The sequence below is a fragment of the Miniopterus schreibersii genome (genome assembly GCF_964146895.1).
Source record: "Miniopterus schreibersii genome assembly, chromosome: 14".
Classification (NCBI taxonomy): domain Eukaryota; kingdom Metazoa; phylum Chordata; class Mammalia; order Chiroptera; family Miniopteridae; genus Miniopterus; species Miniopterus schreibersii.
The window spans coordinates 53,413,984-53,434,398 of record NC_138114.1 but is presented as its reverse complement, the minus strand read 5'-3'; the positions used below and the strand labels follow the sequence as shown (position 1 = coordinate 53,434,398).

General features: G+C 54.5%; 2 protein-coding genes across 5 annotated transcripts in view; one reads left to right on the top strand and one right to left on the bottom strand.

Annotated features, from left to right (window-relative positions):
• INSYN2A (inhibitory synaptic factor 2A) overlaps positions 1–8,791 on the bottom strand; it is a gene marked incomplete at both ends in the record, with an annotated part of 39,046 nt that extends 30,255 nt beyond the window's left edge. The window contains one exon of the mRNA XM_081157831.1: positions 8,721–8,791. The remainder of the gene's footprint in view (positions 1–8,720) is intronic.
• The window catches only part of DOCK1 (dedicator of cytokinesis 1), a 288,043-nt gene that overhangs the window by 158,091 nt on the left and 109,537 nt on the right, over positions 1–20,415 (top strand). The gene's annotated exons all lie outside the window — the stretch shown is intronic.

The window sequence follows — 20,415 nt, the reverse complement described above, 5'->3', positions numbered from 1 at the left end:
CCACGATGTAAGCCAGTGCTGCCCCGTGGACCCCCGCCGGCCTGCTTCCACCGAGCGGGGACAGAGGAGGGAGCCACCCGTTCACACGGGTGCTTGGGGCGTGGGGTTGAGGGTCTCTAAGGTCCAGAAGATGACCAGACTATCCTCCTGGTGTGTGTTTCACGGTGTCCTCCGTTCTCTGATTCTCAGCTTATACTGACGGTAACCCTTTCTCATTTCTGTCCAAAATGGAATCTCAATTAGCAGAAATGAATTAGCAAAATTTTATGATATTGGAGAAAATCAACTGGAAAAAATGCCTCTTCCAAATGGGACGTTACATCAGTGTACATAATTAATTTTATTTGCAGCAGTTGGCTTTGTTAACAAATAGCGCCCAAAAAGCCTGGTTCCAAAAACTCAGTAAAATCACACGTAAGATCAGTAATTTCCCTGCTGCTCTCCTCTCCCCCACAGACACGGCAGTTACGGGAAATGGTAGACGTGGGCCTGCAGTTCTGAGCGTAGCTCATGAGCACGTTGGGTTGTTGTAGCAAACGTCCCCCTTGCTCCATTTCTTGGATGGTTCCAGGTCATTTCACAACAGTCACCGGGTGGTTTCGGGCCCACGGAGGTGGGCGTTGCTGGGCTGCGGAAGAGCTGGCCTCTCTGTCTTAGACTTCACGGGAGACTCACTCTCGTGAAAACACGTACCCACTGGAATAGGCGTGGGGAGTGTTTTGCCTTTTTGATGAACTATGACGAATCCATATGTTTTTTTTTTACTAAATGGCATGTTTTGACTCATGATCTGAAGCTAAAATTAGAACATTGATTTTTCCAAGAAATAACTACGTCAAAAGAGTATGTTCCCCCTGCCGCTTCTCCCAGCTGAATCTCGGGGCTCCACACTGGACACCCGGGCAGGACTTCTGCTGGGAGGGACCCGTTTGCTATAATGGATCAGCTGGAGGTCAGGGTACAGTCCGTCTCTGGCAAGGCCACGTGCGTGCCCATCTATTACCATCAATAAATACCCTCCATTTCCCCTTACTTTGAATTGAGAACACAGAATGTAAAATTATATCCAGTAAATAAAATCAATATTTAGAAACATAATTCTGCAGGACTATGTGTCTGTCAGGATGAACACGGAGAGGAAGGAAAGGGAAGTGAGGAACCAAAAGGAGAGAGACCACAGGAAGGGGGCACACAGGTGAGAACCACACAGACGGACAGACAGACACAGGAGGGAAGGGCCGGTGCTCAGGAATGGAGGTTCCAGGTGAGCCACATCCTTCCCGCCTGCTGTGGCCGGGCAGGGGCACGGGCCTGTTGGGGATGGAGCCACACCGTCAGCTTCTCAGCTGCTCTTTCGGGAGCAGCTACAGCCACCCTTCTCCGTCCATAACGGGACCTGACAGTTCCTCCTGGGGCAAAACAAAATCCGGGGGGGGAGGGGGCAGGCATCCGAGGCAGGGCCCCCTAGTTTCCGGTTCTGTGAAGCACAGTGTTACATTGTAACGGACGATGTAACAGACTCTGTAACGACTGTAAGTTTCTCTTCTGTGTCCTGCCTCTGTCTGTAATCTGCCCAGCACCCCCTTGGAGCTGGCGCCCTCTCCCTTCACCAGGCCTGTGGCGACAGGAGGGAGACCGTGGGACAGGCTGTGGGTTTAGGAAGAGCTGCGTCGTCGTGAGCGAGCAGGGCCGGCGAGGACATGCACCCTACACACGTCTTTCCGAAAGCTCGTGGCCCCGTTTGCTTTGGCCTCTTGAAGCCTTGCAGGAGCGCAGGTGCTGCAGAAGGGGAACCTTTGACGACTTCTGCGTTAGTTTCTCTGTTTTTTAAGAAAGCATTTTAGGCATGTAGAAGAGAACCCAGGGGGAGGCTGTGCTCCCGCAGGAAGGAGGGAAACACGCATTGTCCTCCAGGGCTCCTTTCCCGAGCCTGGCTCCCTAGAGAAAGCCTGTTGGTCCCACCCCACCCGGGCCAGTCAGCGTCTGAGGAGGGGAGGCTGGGCAGCACTGGGAGCGCGAATGCGGACGGCTGGCCTGGACACGGCTCTCTCTCCCTGATCTGTGACGAGGGCTCCGGAGGCCGGTGCCTCTGCAGCCCTCGGTATGTGGCCCTGGTGCTGCCACCGCTGGTGATGATGTGAGTGATGACATGGGTGACACACTCAGGAACATGTCAGGTACACGAATGACATGGGCACGTTACTGGAGAGAAACATGCTTGAGCCTTCTTGGATGGCTGATTAGAAAGCTGTCCTAGGTTTTTATTTTAAAGCTGGGGGCAGCCGCGGTCATTTTCATGGACTCTTTAGATCTAGAGTTAGAACTGATGCTTCAATAGAGAATTCAGATGACCGGAGAGCCAGAGCCTGGGATACTGCTCACTCTCCACCACTCCCTCCGCAGCTGACCCCCCCCATGGGGGAGGGTGCCCACCCCCAGCCTTCCTGCCCAGTAAGAATCTGTGATACGGTCACAGGTCTGTAGGACACGCTAAAGGAGGTGGAAACTACTTCTGTGAAGCCACCGAGCTAACCTGACAGCTGCTATGAAAACAAACACGCAGTAAATAGTTGAGAAAAGCAGCTACCCTGGGGCTCTCAGGTTACCTTTCTTGGGACTGGTTCCTGGCCACACTCACTGAGCTGTTTGAGCCTCAGCTGCATGACCAGCTGGGAACTTTTCTTTTGCGCCATGTGATTTCAACAAGGAAGGAAGGAAGAAAAAAACAAAAACCCAAGCCTTCCTGTGCCACTCTGGCATTGATTTTAGAAAAAGTGATAAATTGGTGGGCCTGGCACTGCGGTCAGCGGGGCTGATGTCATGAGGTCAGACTGATATGGGAGTTCAGGCTGAGAGGCAGACCCCCTCTGGTTATCTTGAGCTGACCCAGCGAACTCTCCACATCTTGGTAAAACTCTAGTGGAAACTCCTTTCAGTGAAGATTCCAGCATTTGGGGGATAAGAGCATTTAATTCGTCTAAGGCAAGACTACGTTTCTCACTTTTTCTTGTGTCTTTTACTCTAATACGAGGTCAGTAAACTCAAGCACATTCTTTCTTTACAAATTCAACTTCTACCCAAGTGAATTTTTTACCGAAGGAAACTCTAAGGTTGAGTTTCGTGGTAGAAAAACTCAGATCTTTGATACATTTCCCCCCCTAAACTGAGCGTCCGGATGTGAGGCTCACCCGTCTCTACAGGCAGTCCCCCTTTTCACAGCCTCCCATGATCCTTCCTTTTCGTTTCTGCTAGAAAAAGGTACAGATGGAAATGGAAGCAAAAACTGTTCATCTGGATCCCCTGAATTTCTAGCAAAGCAGTGGCCAGGTTTACTGTGACGAGCTCACTCACTATTCACTGAGAGCCTGTTATTAGTACCGAGTCCGTCCACCATTTCTGTGTGTTGTGGATCCTTTGAAAGTATTTCTTATGGAAGTTCTAAGAAGTAAGAGATAATGAAAAATGTATGTTTAAAAATACTATTCCCAGTTAAAAACTCATGCTCAGATTTCAAACAGTAAACCTCTCCTTCCCCGGAAACCCTCTGGCTCCCCGACTTCCATTTTCATGATGTCACCCACGACCCACCTCCTGGTTTACCTGGGGCATCATCTTCGATGCCCTGCCACGCTGCACAGATCTGCCACCCAGGATGTTTCTCTCACAGCCGCCCCCTTCTGTCCATCCCCAGGGGCACCAGTCACCCTCGGTACCAGTTCATTCTCGCCTGTCACCCCGTCACCTGGTCTCCGGTTCCTCTGCTCTGGCTTATCTCTAGCTATCCAGACTTCAGCTTCCGGAAACGTGTGCTGTTGGCAAAACCTTCAGTGGTTCCCCACCGCCAGTGGGCAGAGGCCGGTCCTGCCCTGCTGGCTCCTCCTCAGCTCGGCTTTGAACTGCCTCTCCTCTCTCCAGTCCCCACACCTGAACCTCTGCCCACCGTCACCCCTCATCCTTCCCACACACATCTGAGCACCTGACCACGGGGCTCCATCCCCAGGACTTGCGTGTGCTGGGCCCAGGAGTCCCATCTCACCTTTGGTCTCAGCCAAGGCCACTCTCTCTTGGGGGCCTCAAGAGCAGGCCCTTTGTCCTGTCCTGACCTCCCTCCCACCTCCTCTTGCCTCCTGGACTTGAGCCTCCTGAGTACCCGTCACTCGAACTGGGAACACCTCACACGTGGCCACGGCCACTGCTGCCACCTGACAGTGCATGTCCACAACCTGCCGTCCATTCTGGACACACCATCTGCATATCAGATGGTGCTTGCCCATTTCTGGAGCCTGGTCGTCTAGTCCTCCCACCCCTCCAAGGAGGTCAAATCGCTTGCTCCAAAAGCAAGCAAGTGCAGGTGCTGTGAGGCGTTCAAGCCTGACCGCCACGGACATGCGGGAAAGATAAAGCAGGCCATTGGCGAACACGGTATTGCCCAGGGAACGACCAGTATGGAGGGAGCCACCTCGCCAGCAAAAGGACTGGTCCGTCCCACTAAGGGGGCGGTGATCACGTGGGCCCTGTGCTGTTCCTCCCGAGCGGCTGAGGAGGCCCCGGGCCCTCGGCGCCCCGTTCTGTCCGGAGCCTGGAGGAGCAGGGAGCGAGCGTTATTGGCGAGGCTGCCTGTGGTGTTTCCGGCACCCGCACCGCCTCCTCGGGTCTCTCACGTGCTCCAGTTTCCTGCACTTCATTTCATGCCCAAGGCTGGATTATTAAGGATCGAATTGGAATTTTCATAATAGCTGCTACATAAACGTTGGCCAGCATTTTGCCTGCTGGTAAGATTTTTAAAAATTTTCCTTCCCCCCCTGTTGTGGCTCGAGGAGTAAAACCCAGGTGAAAGCTGTGTGTGCAGCACAGTCCCCTCTCTGGGCTCCCTAACAGTAAGATGACAGGGTAAGCACAGCGTGTCTCTGGACATGCAGGCCTCTGAATAATTAGTTCAATACTCGCTGAAAGCAACACTCGCAAGTAGTGACTTTGGAGACAGTTCTTTCCAAACCCCTTTGAAACAGGGTCTTAGTCAAAAGGCTTACAATTTAGAAACACTGTTCCTTCTTGTCCCTAATAGATGCTTCTGTGCATTCTAGTTAATTTCCTCCCTGTCCCAGGAGCTGGGAATATGCACTGGGCAGGAAGACGCAGAGCTATCAGGTTAGAGGGGTTTGTTTTTATTCCGGTCACTGGAGTGTCACTTGATAATGTCTTTGTTTAACTCCAGGTCCCTGCACGCATTCTTCATGGTGTGAGTGGTGCCTGGAGTCCATGTGACTCCAACTCAGTCTGATACCCTGACGACTGACTCATGGTCGACGGGCCTTTGAAAGGCTTGATGTCAGGCATTGAATTTGGAACCAGGAAACGTCTCTGAAGTGACAGTGTTTCTTGGTCTGAGAGCTAAGAGTCTTGGTTGCTTGGAGACCTCTTAGCACCTCCGGATCTGAAACAGACACATTGCCATACCTGGTCCAGAGGTTTGAACCTAGACTTTGTACGGCTTCCTGGTTAGCAGGACATGGCGTCTAAACAGCCCATTTCTATGAATCAGGGTCCCCACAACATGGTACCAAATCTCTATTCTCTCCTTAATCTGTAAGTAAAATATACTTTTAAAATAAACTGATTAAAAGTTACAATGTTTCACTATTTATGTTACAGCTTAGCTCAAATATCGGATACAGACTTATCCCAGTGTTTGCCTGGGAATTTCACGATAATAGAAGCATTGCTGTGTCATATCAATCACACTCAATTCTGCTTTAAAATATTGAAGTCATCCAATAATATTATGAAATATTAAAATCAAACCTGTGAGGAGACCAGAAAGGTTCTATTTCTTGAACGACGTCGGCTCCTCTCGGGTTGGGGAAGGAAGGACTCAGTGGGACTGTGGTGGGAACGGGGTGTGGTACTGGGCATGAATGAAATAATTGTTTGAAATCACGATGCCAGTTTTGTCTGGGGAATTGTAATGACCTCCCATTTTCCAGATGACTGTGGTTGGCCTCACGTCTGCATAATATGTGTGGTTACTCAAGCTCCTTGGGTGCCACTGTTTGGCCAAGCAGCGGCCCAGACATGCACCTGCTCAGCTATGTGGTGGCTGGTCCACGGCTTTAGGATAAAACATGCCTGGTGACCCTGTCACTGCCGTCTAAAGGGATGCTGGCCCTTAGCAGTGCTGCTCTGTCGTGTAGCTGCGATTTCTTTATCACTGTCCCCTGAGAGGCAGCCCGGAACCTGCTGGCCATAGGAGAGGGTTCAGCATTGTTGCTGTCAGCGAGGCAGCCACGGGCGGGGTCAGACCCGAGAACACAAATGCCTCGCTAAGTGAGCACATCTGCCCAGCTGCTGTGCTGTGATCACCTGTTAGTTCTGAGACTCGTGTTTCTTTTCTGACTGCTTATTTCCACGAGCAGGAGTCTTCCTGGTAGATTAATGCCTTTCGTGCACGAGTCTTTCATTTATTTACTTATTTACTGAATTTCTTATTTCCTACAGAGAGGGGAACAAAAACCAAAGATGCCCTATTCTGCCATGGGGGGAAAGGACTGTGGCAGAAGAGGGAAGGCCCAGCATCTGTAGAGCAGGAGGGCACCCGGCCTTCCAGAGGGCTTCTGAAAAGCTCTTTGTGTAGACACCGAGCTTCCAGCTTTCGCCTTATTAGGCTGTTTCTTTACCAGCCGTGTGCTTCTCAATACGATAATGGGCCTGATTTAAGTCAAAGCTCAAAGTCTTAGTCACAACAATAAAAGATGGAGTCGAGGCAACTGTAATAAGTTCAAAGGCATACTTCGCTTTTCAAGGGCATCCTGGCTTTAAGCGGAGGTCTTTCATTTAGCTAAAGAAATTAATGGGAACCACTCCATCTTTAAGGAAATGATGAATTCAGTGAAGTGAAGCTCAAACTCTGTAGCCAGTGTAACGTACACAGAGCCACGCAATTAGTGGGGGCTGTGCTGGACGCTCTCTCTCCAAAGGCGCCTCTAATAAAACCGTCACGAGTAGCAGTGCCATCTAATGTAAGTAGTAAACACGGATAGTAAATTATTAGTATCTGGTGAGGCATGCAGATGGCATGGCTCCATTTCTCCTTTGAGCTGCTTGTACGGTTACTAATCATTGTTGCAACAAAATGGCAAAGATAAATATGAACTGAAAAGTAACATTCAACAGGATACGACTGAATAAAGAGCACAGCCTGAGTGTGGAAACCTGCGCCTCCCGCATCCGCAGAGTGAAATGAAATGGTTACTTTCTGCTCCGTTCGTAGCGTAAACCGAGGGAGGTTAAGGCACGTTCATATGTACACACCGCTCCCTGGGAATGGCCCGGTCAGGTGACTGGGGTGGTATTTTTCACTCTGGCTCCCAGCACTGTAACCTTGACAGTCCCCCGCTGGCAAATGCAAAGGTAGCCCCCCAGCAAACCCACATCCCAGGGACAACTGCAGGCAGGTGCCCTGCCCTCACCCTCGGCTGGTCTGAGCTGAGGGCTTGTGAAACGGTGGCATGGGTTCCTGGCCAGGGCAGGCTAGCCTGAAGTTCCTTCCCTCTCTGCCCAGTTCACCTCAGGATGCTTCTGCAGGATCCAAGCGCCTAAGCAGACAAGGTCAAATTAAACTGCTCTGCTGCCGCTTCTGGCTCAGGGGCCAGCCCCTGCTCCCAGCCCCAGGCACAGACCTGCAGCAGGAGAGGGGTCGGGCCTGAGCCCTGCTCTGTGGAGGAGCCAAAGGACCCATTTTCTCCCCTATTTACTCCAGAGGCGCCTCTCCTCCCTGCCTCCTGGCACCCCTAAAGCTACTAGCTCCATCTTCCTGTGGCATATTTTTGGGTAGTAGAATGCTGAGGTCACAGGGACAGGCTCTTTATTGGAGAGATGTTGATGCTGAGCATGAACCAGCAAGATGCAGACTCTGGCTCTTGACTTTGGGTTCCAGGCACTGCCCCGGCCCTGGCTAGCCAGAGATGCCCTCCTCCCTCCTGCCCTCTCCTGCAAGCCCACCGGCTGGATCTGCACCAATGATTGATTTCCCACGCCTGTCCTGATCTTACTCAGGATGCCAGGTGCCCAGAAGCCCCGCAGGCGCTGACCCCTGCCCACAGCCCAAGGAAGGTGCCAGCCCCAGCGAGCCCTGGCGCCATGGAAGGAGACGGGCATTTCACGTGGGCATCTGCCTTTGCTCCTGTGAGCACCTCTCCTCCGTGGCTAGTGCCAGGGCCCCTCTGCCTAGACTTATCCCCCTGAAGTTAATCAGCCTCACTTGCCAGTTCGCTTTAGTTTGGAGACTACTTAAAACCCTCGAAACCTGCCAGGGACACAGTGGCCCTCGGACCCCCTGCCCCCCCAGTTCTGCCTGGATAGGGCGGTTGGGCGCTCGGGAGGCTGTGGCGTTTGTCTACAACCCACGTCGCAGCCATGCAGCCCTGCTCCTCCCTGGCAGTCACCAAAGTTGCTGGACGTCCCTCAGTTTTCTGGCCACACCAGATGCAGTTGCATAACCTCGCCCCCCGCCCCCACTTGCGCCCATCTGGTCCTGGTCAGCTCCGACTGCACAGGAGCGCCCGGGCCCCCCCGAGCCTGAGCTGCTGAGCCCTAGGCAAAGCCCATATGGGGGTGAGTGCGAGCCGTAGCCGGGGTCCTTGCCCGTCCAGGTGGTGCTCTGCCTGCGGTCAAGTGCAGGGAGCGCCGGGGCGCGGGAAGAGGGCGCGTGGGGCTCCGCTTACCTTCCGCTGCTTACAGATAAGTCGAGGTCGGTGCAGCGCCTGGCTCGGGCATGTCTCGCCGTGGACCCGGGCAAGCCTGGCGCGGCACGGAGCGCTCCGGGCAGGGCATCCGCGGGGAGGCTGGCCGGGCTGGCGTGGGGAAGGGCTCTGCTCCTGGAACTTGGCCGGCTCCGCGCCCGGCGCCCGCCCCCTCCGCCGCCCGGGCCCGGCCCGCCCGGCCCCCGGCCCCGCTCCGCAGCTCGCGTGCCTCCGGCCCGGCTCAGCTACTCGCACGAGGCGGCAGCGGCTCGGCGGGCTCCGGGGACGCCCGCGCGCCTGCTCGCTCGCCGCTCGGCGGCACCAGCCACAGCCACCCGGCTTCGTGCTCCTCCGATGTCCTCATTTACTGCAATTGTCTTCGGCGAGATCTCGGAGCCTGGGCCGGGAGGCGGGGGCGGAGCGGGGGAGGGAGCGGAGGGAAGTCCTTGCGGCGGCCCCGGGTCCCAGCGACTCCGGGAGCAGGCGGCGGGAGGAGAGGGCACCGGAGCCGCGCGCCCCTCCCGTGCGCCTGGCTGGCACCGAGGCGGGCGGAGCCCCGGACCCGCGGGGGGGCGGCGGGGGCGGCGCAGGGCCCGCGGGGCCGGGTGCGTGGGGTGGGGGACCCGGAGGGAGCGGAGGAGCCCCCGCCCGTGGACTCCAGCGCCCCAGCCCGAGCCGGAGGCGGCGGGGGAAGGAGCCGCGGCGCCGCCTGCGCACCGGCTGCACCGAGGCGCGCCCGCGGGCTCTCCGGGCTGTAGGCGGCGCTGCGCCGCCCGGGAACTTGTTGAGTCTGCCCTGGAGCCACCTCTGGCGCAGCTGGAGGGCGGGGAGCCCCGCGTTTTCTCCAGGGAGGGGCTGCCGAGGACCCTGCCTGCTGGCCGGCTGCTTGCCAGCCTGCCCAGCGCCTGGGGCCTTGAAACCCAGCAGCGCCTGCATCTCACCCGAGGGATGCTGTGGAGATGGGAGTCGGGGCAAGTTTCATGTGGAGCCCAAGCAGGGGTCAGCCCCCAGTGGTGGAGACGGACAGGCTGGCCGTGAGTGGCCTGAGGAAGGAAGCGCCTGCCAGGCCTGCTGCCCCCTGATATTTAGGAACACTCCAGAGCAGGCACCCTGCCCGGGGCCTCTTACCCAGACACCCCCCACCCCCAGCCCAGCAGCTGCAGGTGTCATGGGCTCAGAGCAAAGTGAAGCTCACCTGGGGAGAGGTCTAGGAAGCAGGTGGAGTCCACAGCCCTGCGCCCCTTCCCCCAAGCCCACCCTTGAGTAGGTCTGAGCTCGAAGCAGCGGTCCCAGGGCCCTCTCCGATTCCCGGCAGGCCCCAGGTTACCGGCTGGCCACTGGTCTCATGACTCCCGAAATTTTCTGACTTGGGTCTTGAAGTTCATTCTCCATATGACATACTCACAAGGAGCCACGTTCATTAGTCTGAATACCTCTCAAGAAAGGACTGAGTAATGGTGGACCCGCGGGCAGTGACAGGCTTTGGGGGAAGAGTTGGGCGGGCACGTGGGAGAGTCCTCTCGAACTCGCTTCAGACACAGCTGCAGGTGGGCGCACCTCTGCGTGCCCACCCCGAGGCCCTGCCCCGGCGTCAGCCTGTGACTGGGACCCAGCCGTGGCTCAGTCGTTGTTTTTGAGCTGAGCTGAGCCTGGCACTGTGCGTTGTCGAGTGTTGTTTATAAATGGCTTTATTCGGAATGCTTTATTTGTCCGTGTGTGGGTGCTTGGGGTGACGTGTCCAGAAGAAAAACATCCTAAAATCTCCTCCTTTCTCCTCTTACCTCTTAGCGTCCTTTGGGACACAGGTGCAATCCTCGGGTGTCACACGTGCCCAGGAAGGGAGTCCTGAACCTGTGCATTCACCCCGCCATCTTCCATTATCCCCCTTTAACCAAGTCCCCCAACTTGAATTTTCAGCTTCTTTACTTCTCTGGCTGGCTGGGGATGCAGGCAGGATCCGGCTGGAGAGAGATGACTCTGTCCTTTATCATTTGAGGTGATGCACGAGCAGCCTGGAACCCTGTACCTCGCTGTTCTGCCTGCAGGGGAGCTGAGGTGGGGGATGTGTAGGACTTGGGGACATTAGTGTCAGGCGGGAGGGATCGTCACTGTAGCTCCCTGCGGCCTCGTCTCTCTGGGGATGTTTTGTCGCTACTGTGGGCTCTGTGATTCCCCAAGAAGTCTAGGGGCACATCCTGCAAATCTTGCTTTACTGCTAATCCGTAAAGTCAGAACCCGCCTTCCATGTCTTAAACATGTCACCGTACATCAGGCCGCCCAGAAACACGGGAGCGGTGCTGTGGTGGTGTAGAAAGCTCAATTTTTAGGGGCCACGAGTGAGACGAGATGAACGTAAATGCGTGCACCGCGGAGCCGAGCGGGGCCACAGGTGGCCCCGTGCGCTGGCCAGCAAGTGGCTCCAGGGACGGTGTGTTGTTTGAGATCCACGTGACGTGTGATTCCAGGAAGAACGTGAAAAGCGGAAATTGGCAGGTAAAGAAACCCCGCATTTACGAGAGGGGAGTTTAATGGAACTTCCTGGTGTCATCAAGACTATTAGTTGTTCAGGGTCTAGCAGGCTTACAGTTGTTTTCTGAGTCTGTGAAAATCATTGGTAGCACCCCCTCCCTTTCTGAAGTAAGAAACCATTTGTCTGTTGTATTAGTTAATTGCAAGTCTTCAACTCCACGAGCATAAATATTGATGGAACTTGCTTCGCTGTTACCTCGGGCTATAGAGAGACGCTCCGCACGGGCGAGCCTGATGGGTCCTCTCGAAGGCAGCGCCGTGCTGGGGCTGGCGGGCGGGTCGGGATCCCGCCTCCTCCTGCCCACGGACCGCCCCCCACCCCGGCGTGTGAGTTTTTTATAGGTGAGACGGGAGCATGTCTTTAGGGTCTACGGTGAATCGTTATGGTCAGTTTTCTCAGGGAAAGAGAGTTGGTAGACAGTAGATTCATTTCAGGAATCATTTAGGTGAAAATCAGTTCCTTACATTTTGCTTCAAAGTTTTGCTGAAAAGTACTTACAAAGGGAAAAATTGCTATTTTTAAAGTGGGATTTCCTGAAAGCAGAAGCACCTAAAGATTTAAAATACAAAAAGTACAGGACGGATGACTAAGGAAATATCTGGGTCTCTCTCCTTTTGCTCTCGTCTTGGAGGCGTGCAGGTGTCCTGCAGAGAATCGCTGGACTTCCAGCTTACGTTCTCGTAAGTTTCGAGGTCTCAGCTTCCACGTTTGAAAAGGCAAGAACATACAGTCAGAGCCATACAAGACTGTTCGTAATGATTTTGTCCATCTCAGTGTCAAACTGGAAATAACCCAAGTGCCCATCACCAGCAGAATGGAAACAATTCCTGGCTCACTCGGGCAGTGGAGTACTATACAGCAAGGCAAAGAACTGATCGCTGACACATGGAGAGAGAGGAAAGACGCTCGCAAACGTGATGCAGAAGAAACCAGACACAGGAGCATGTGTTATACAGTCCCAGGCCCGAATGTCAGGGCGGCTGTGACCTTCGGGAATACTGCTCCCAGAGAGCCAGGGCCCCTTCTGTGGAGCTCGCTGTTCTGTTTGTGGGACTGGGGGCTGCACAGTTGTGTACATGTGGAAAAGCTGGCCGAGATGGTCTCTTGTCTCAGCTCGCCCCTTCTGGCTGGGCAGTCGCGCTGTATATTTGTGGTACCTCCACAGTGCTCCCCGTAACTCACCCGTTGAAATGAATCAGCTCATCAGTGAAATTGACTTGCGTCTGCCGAAGCCACTTTCTGTCCAAAACCCAAGCGAATACAAGGGAGGGCCGTCTGTGACCCAGCCACCGCTGGGCGGGGGGGGGGGGGATCTTCTCTTCTAGTTGGAACCTCTTCTTTCTGACTCTTGGATGCAACCACGATGCAGTTCCCTTTGGAAATGTTTTCCTACCTTGCCCTTTAATGTCCTCAAGTGACTGTCAGGTGAGCCTCTGTCTATGACGGCAGGTGACACCTTCCAGTTCAGAAGCTGTGGTAACAGACCAGCTCTGCTGCACTTCGAAAAAGGAGAACTAGCTTGGGTTGACCTCGGCCTGCGGAGGGGAGACCAGTGACATCAGACACACTTCTTTTCTCTCCCCAGAGCAAGCTGTGGTGCTCCAAGGGGCTCCAGCCGGACCTCATCTGCTGCCTGGAAGACCGAGAAGCCCTCTTGAGTCACTTACTCCCTCCGTCAAGCATTTACTGTCACTCTCTGGATTGATGGTGTGGGCTTGAGAGTCTCCCTGGGCGCGAAGGCCCTGCCTTGGAGGCATTGTCCTGGTAACAGGCTGAGTTTCCTCCTGGTGGGGATCGGCGCTGTGTTCCTGGAGAGCCCCCTCCCCGTGCTTCAGGGACTGCCCCCAGATGAGGAACAGAAGACTTAAGTCATTTTGCCGGGGTCGCACAGCTGGGAAGTGGTAGATCTTTGAGTCAAACCCAGCTCCGCCAGGTGTCGCAGTGCAACCCCACCTGCCCAGGTCTGTGCTGTTGACGTGAACTTGAGATTTGCTCAAGAACACACCTCATAATTCAGTGTTCCTCCAGCTTCCCATGCACCACTCAGACATTCTGGTCCTGTTGGAGGAGTGACATTAACCAGAGATGCTTTCCGGTGCTCACCTGGCCCCAAGCCGCACCAGGAACTGTGTCCCGAGAGGGCTGGCCGCACACCTCCAGACCCGGGGGGATCAGCTTGGCTCTCACACGGGGCGGATTTGGAGCAGAGGGGTTACCTGCTGATGGCCAGCTCCCATACAGCGGGTGGTCCCCGCAGGCTCGCCGGAGGGTCTTCCGTCAGGCATCTTTACCTTTATCATTCGGCTCGTCTCATAACTGCGTCAGTTATACTGCGAGGTAAAAATGGCCACTGGAATAGCAATATACAAAGTCGCCCGTATTCAGGTGGCACCCGATGCGCCTCCAGTGTCATTTTACTGACACTCTCGCCCGTTTTCCTCCCTGAAGAACTGCTGTGAAGATCGTCCGTCACAATAGGCATTCCGTGTACACCACGGAGACTGCGTCTCCTGCCGCTGCTGGGTGCGGCGACACTGGGTCCCCGTGGCTCCAGTTGTCCTAAACAACCCACTGGTGCCCTCGTCAGCTGACGTCCAGTGTGCTCGCCGAGTAGCGTGGGTCACGGACGATGGGGCCGCAGGCTCCTGCACGTGGGCAGCAGGTGTTTCGTTTTGAATGCCAAGTTCCAAATGGGGAGAGTGCAGAATTTTTTAAAAAATCTCTACTTCATGTTCGATGACCTCTAAGGTCACACACAGATTTTCGGCTCCACATTTTTCATAAACATTTCTCTTTTTGTCCGTACGCTCGAATCCTTAGAGCATTAAACGGGTTGTTACTTTAATGCCACTGCCCTGTGGGTCTGCAGACCTCCCGCCTGCAGTTGGCCTAATTTGAGTTCAGGCGCGCGCCGGGTCCACGCAGCCCAAGGTGCGCGACGCCTGCCGCGTGCTGCGTGCTTGCAGCTGGGCCCACTCGCGGACCTCCAGCTGAGGGAAAGCAGCCGTCAGAGGCCTCTTCCAACGCGTCTCTTACGGGGTTGTGATTCCTTCCAGGATTCAAAGGGAAGAAGACATTGTTGTTAAATGTTGCTTAAAGTTCTTGTTTTCTTTTTAAAATGCTTTTTAACAAAATTCAGTGCCCACGGGTTCAAATTGACCTGGTTAGAAGGTGGTCACGGTTCGCTCCGATCCCTGTCTCTTGGTGGCCTGGGCTCCGTGGCGGCTTCTCCCCCTCCCCTGGGTGGGGCCTTCGAGGGTTCCCCGGGCCTCTCGCCTGGAAGGGGGGGGGGGTTGTGCCTGATTTCCCAGAACACAGCTTTCATTCAGACGATGCTTTTTCCCGGTTGTGTTCATTGTTTGGCTCTCTCAGTGGATTAAAGGAAGAAACTTGAAAATCTGTGTGTTTAAAAATAAATAAATAAATTTAAGATGTAAATTTGGACATTGCGTCACCCAAACGATGAAGCGGCTTTATTGGAGAAGATCATAAATCGGTTGCTCGGTGTGCAGTTTCAAGCAAATCTTAGTTCATTCTCTGCTCTCACCGTGAACCCCCAGCATTGGTTTCTGAGTTTGTTCACATTGGGCATGTCCACCTGGAGCTGGGCGGCAAGGCAGGAAATGAGGCCCCCGGGGCTGCTGCTGGCCGCGGTTCAGCGTGTTGTCGTTACGTGTGATTTGTCCCCTCCTGGGCCATCTCGCACTTCCGACCTCTGCCCATTGAGTGCGGATCACCTTGCTCCTCAGATCAGCAGGAGCGAACGTAAAACTACCCTTTTATTAGGCTGCTTGGGCCCGGAGCAGTTTCCCTGAAGTTCCGGTGGATGAAATTTATTGATGATTTATTTTGTTCACCGCACCCAACTATGAAAATGAAGAAATTCCTTTTAATGTTACCTTCTCCCCCTGCCCAGGGGAGTAAATATTGTGTCCCATGAAATTGCCCATGAGACTTTCGAGTCCCTTAAAATAAGACTTGTGATTCATTCGCACCATGAAAATAGTGAGAAGGCATCGTCCTCACCTGCGGGCTCTTGCGTTGCCGGCTCCTTCCCTTTTGGTCCCCAGGTGTTAATGAACATTTTCACCCCTGGAGCCTTGTCTGCCTCCGTCTCCAGGTTCTGGTGCAGGCTCCGGGTCTCGGCCCGGGAATCCCATACGCAGGCCCCGCCGCTGTGGGCGGTTTGCAGGAGCTCAGTTTCATGTAGACGCCCCTGGTAAGCAGAGGGTAAGCAGATTAAAGCCGCGCCACCGGTGCCCTCACCACCCCCTCCAGGTCTCGGGAATGCACCCAGGCAGGTGCCCACAGCATAGGGCGGGTGGCTTTCCAAGGGAATTGTCCCTTTTGTGCCTGAGGCGCGTAGAGTTCTTTGTTGCGTTCCTGCTTTTCCATGGGAGTGCACGCTTTGTGAGTCCTTAAAGGGCATTTGAAAACGTGGCTGTGTGAAACCAGCTTGAGGTGGGACGCACACTGGCGCCGAAGCGTGGCTGCACTCGCCGCGAAGTTCAGATGAGCCCGACTAAGGCAGAACTAATGTCTGCACGCGATGCAGACTGCAGGGATCTCCCGTGGACGCCCCTTCCTTTATCTCCCGACAAGCGGCCTCATCTCTGCATTTGAATGCCGAGCAGGATCGATACTTGTAGAGAGTTATTTATCCCTGGGTGTAGCTCACTTTAGGCAAACTCCGGATGTGAAAGGGTGGCTTAGCACTAGGCAGACTGACAGCTTTCACTTTCCCAAGCGCTCATTTTGATGAAAGCTCCCTTTACGTAACCCGTCTCTCGTGCATTAGAGGGATGCAGTGTGTCAAAAATTACTTAAACTGTGACTTGCCGGAGAAATGCGTCTTTTGTGTCAAGTGCCATCTACCGTATACCCTGCTATATATGTGCCTGTGTGAGTGCTCAGATACACTGGCAGTTTCTGGGATTGTTGGCCATGGATGTCTGTACGTGTCCCTGCCGTGAGGTCGTCTGGACACGGTTCGGGCTCGGTGCTCTAAGTTCGCTGGAGTCCCCTCTGCTGTCCACTCAGTGGGGACCAGAGCCGAGAAGATACAGAGCAGGCCTGTCTCCCAGGGGCCAGGCTCCGTGCTAGGGGCCTCACACACGTTTCTCTTATTGTCACCCCCCGGCCCGCAACGTTAGGAGGTCCTCTCGCGTACGTGTTCATTTGAGGCATAAACCGAAGGCCTGGGTGTGCTGCACTGTGTGTGGGGGATTCCTGGTCTACTCCAGTTTTCAAACTTTGAGTGAGTCGGAACTAACGTGCTCTCCTTAGCACGTCCACACGTCTTGTCCCTGTGACTCAGTTTACTCGTGTTTTTACCACAGCCACACTGCGCTCCCCTTAATATAAGTAGACGTAGCCGCCCAGTCAGCGTTTTAATTAAAATGTACGTTAATTTCTTCTGGATAAATGACGCGTCTTGGCACCTCAGGTCCTGTTGTCCCTAAAGTGCAGGCGGGTTTGGGTACGGTCTCTCCTCCGTTAACTGTTTCATGGGGAAACGGATCACCGCCACCCGTTTCGTCCGGTGTTGATGGAGCTGAGTCAGTTTATGCCGATCGTGGTTCTAGAGCGTCCCGGGAGTTCGCACCTGAGTCCTCCCAGCAGCTCCAGGAGCCTGTTATCTGCACCATCTGTCAGCTGAGGAAGGAAGCGCAGGGAGGTCAGCAAACAGCTGGAGGCGATTAGAAGCCACCTCCAGAAACGTTTGCCTGGTTTGTCTCTAACGTGTCTGCATGAAGCGATAACACTGAGGGAAGACCCGGACAGTTTTCCCTTTTCCCCAGGAAGGCATGACATCATTCATTCTGGAACACGGGTGAGGGTCACATTTCGGGATCGCCTTCATAGGCACCTGCCTTTACTGCCTCACTGTGGACAGAAAGAATGGTGGGTAGCAGGGGTTGCCAGCGTTTTCTTTTTTAAAATTTATCTTTATTGTTGAAAGTATTACAGATGCCCCCTTCCCTCCACCTCCATTGACCCCCTCCACCCTGCACCTGCGCCCCCCAGGCCTTCCCCACACTATTGTCTGTGTCCGTGGGTTATGCATAGATGCATGTACGTTCTTTGATTAATCTTTAAAGAGCTGTGTAATAAGTATATTTGACTTCGCAGGTCATACAGTCTCTGCCCTAAACACTCACCTCTGCTGTTGAAGCAGGAAAGCAGCCAAAGACAATGTGAGCATGGCTGAGTGCCAATAAAACTTTATTTGTAAAGCCAGGAGGGGGACCAGTTTCGACCCACAGGTGGTAATTTGCTGACCCCTGGCTGTTGTGCCGTCTCCTAGTGAAGTTTTGATGCCATAGGCAATCTCATATTTTAAGGGCGAATGAATAAAGCCCTGGATTCGCCACAACAAGCAGCGTTTTCCCTTTTATTGCTCAGGCACATGGCCTTCCAGGTAAACCTGCCTCCGCTGAGGTTTGAGCAGAGCGAGGCCTGTATTCTACCCCCGGTTCCTTCCTGGGAGGGACATGCTGGTGGAGCCCTCTGTCTGTTAGTATTTGGTAACAATAATTCCAGCCTCAGAAGTTGCATTCTTGGGAATGAAAACAAAACAGAACTGGGAACAGCACCCCCTCTGCCATCGTGTCCTGGGCGAGTTTGGCTTTGCTGGTTACGGGGACCCTCCTGTGATTGGAGCTGAAACACAGGAGCCTCGTCAGCGGGAAAGCCAGGAGGTTGGGGCCTTTGGCCCCCCCACTCTCCCGAGCGAAGGAGCACTGCGTGAGACAGGACAGGACGGGACGGGACGGGTAATAGTGGATTTTTATCTCTTGCTTATTTGTTTGTTTAAGTACCTCAGGAAACCAAATAGAGTATCTCCGCTGTAGGCTTTTCATACCGGAGCTGTTATGGTGACTGATGTGATACATTCTTTTGTTTTGATAGTTTCCAAACAATGGAGATGAATAGTTGTGTTTCTGTAATTGTTGTTCGCACCCATATGAAAAAATGGTCACGTATTAGCTTAATATGGATTTTCCCCTAAAGTAAGGATCAATACATCAGTTAAATACCTTTATTGTTTTATATTTCATTCTTCAGGTTTGAATATTACCCGTGAGCAGAGATTTCATTTTTTAAACATGCTAAAAAGGTGACATAGTGATCGCTGAATTCAACAAACTTCGCGGTGTTGTCACCCTCCTTAAAAATTTGCCGGCGCCCTATCTCCTCTCAGCACTTTGTGACACTCTCTAAAGATAAGCTTTTCCTTTAATTTCATATAGCAACATTGTTGCCTTGCCTGTGTCAGGACTAGTTACAATTCGCCCCCCTGCGCCGCCTCCCATCAAGCTGTGAGTTACCAAGTGGCGGGCCCTGTGATCGCCCCTCGCGCTGGCCCGCGTACCCGGCAGCGAGACGCGCCCCCGCCCTGCCCTCCAGCGCGTTAGCCGGAGGGAGCAGCTTTGAATCTCTCTTCTCACCGCATCGCCCGTGGAACCCCTGAGGCTCCCTCACTACCCAGAGGCGGGTCTCCGGTTCCATACTTTGCAGCAGCCGACCTCTCGCCACGTGCAGCTCTGAGAACCAGCTTTCAACTTTGCAACGAGGTTTCAGTTGATGGGTCCAGTGTTTAGCTCACAGACGCTAGGAGAGGTTGAGCTTGCCCTGGGGTCTGCGAACAGAAGCGCAGTGTGTGCGTGTGTGTGTGTGTGTGTGTGTGTGTGTGTGTGTGTGTGCGCGTGTGCGTCTGTGTGCGCGCGCACGCGTGTGTCTGCGTTCCGGCCTGATTCGGATTTTTGTAAAAGGAAGCGAAGTCAGCGGCCATGCTGCGCGGGGCCTCTTACTGCGTCCCGAAGGTTGAAGACAGGAGCGAGGGGGCGGTGAGCCAGGAGAGCGGAGCTCGGCGCGGGCTCGACCCTGTGTGGCCCTGGCCCTGCTGGCTTCGTGAGCTGGGCAGGGGTGAGGGGAGAGCTGGTCCCCGTGGTCAGGACTGAGTGCAGCCCGCCCCGGAGGGGGCGAGCCTCAAGGGGCCATCAAACCTTCCTTCCCGGGGCCCGGCGTCCTTCCTGTTTCAGCGGTGGGTTTGGAGAAGAGGAACGGAGTTGAAGCACAAGAAAATGACTCACACCAGTACGTGCCCCGGGAAATAGGCTGTAGAAATAAATGCGCCCCACACCCGGGACAATTAAGTGCCACACATAGAATTTGCCAAAGGGGCTTCGGAGAGCCAGGGGTCACGGCGGCGATTCTGCGCCAGCGCCGCCTCCCGTCGGCAGGAGCGAGGCTGCAGCACCTCGCCCGGGACGTCAGCCGCCCGTTTCCCGAGACTCGCTGAATTCGAGCCACTCGGACACATCGCCGTGCCATCCAGTCTTGTTATTGCTTACTGTTGTGAATCAGGGGGGGAAAAAGAGGAGAGGATTTCATCTCAGTTTCCTGCTTCCCGGGGAATGAGAATGAAGTTTGTTAGGCAGCCTTAGGTTGGGTGGCCATCGTCTCATTACCTGTAGAAACCACTGTGGACTGATCTCCCGTCACCACGCCTTGTGGGTGCCTTCAGTGCCCATAGTGTGGCCCCGGCGATCATGCCAACCACCCAGCTTGTCCTTGCAAACGATTCCCACAGAGGCCAGGGAGCGCCAAAGAGGAGACGGGAGGCGTTAGGGCCGCCCTGAGGGACCTGCGCCTGAGAATTGACCGAAGCATGGAGGAACCTGTGCCGTAGGACAGCAATAGTCAGGAGGGGGCTCTCTGTGGTCACCGGGAAGTAACTCAGGGCGAGCCCCGGATCCAGAAACGCAGAGCCTCCAGCAGCCAACTCTGCTCTTCCTTTCTCCCTCCTCCTCTGCGTCCCTGGCCCTTGTTTTTCCTGTCTGTCCTGAGTTGCACCTGGAGATGCTGGTGGCACAGGCCACTGACTGGGCGGGTGCCAGGCCAGCCCTTCGCCCCGCCCCTCCCTGCAGCAGCCCGGGGCTGGTGGCGTCAGGAGCAGGATGACCTCTGCTGGTCTCTCTGTTTCCTTCCCCAAGGATTCCTCACTGCATGGAGTTTAAAGCCAAATGCAAATTCTCTCCCTCGTTGCATCAGCAGTACTCAGTTTCTGTAAAAGAGTGAGACGAAAGTTCAGGATGAGGGCTGATTTCTGAGCATGACAAGGGCTTAGTGACAACGCGTGAC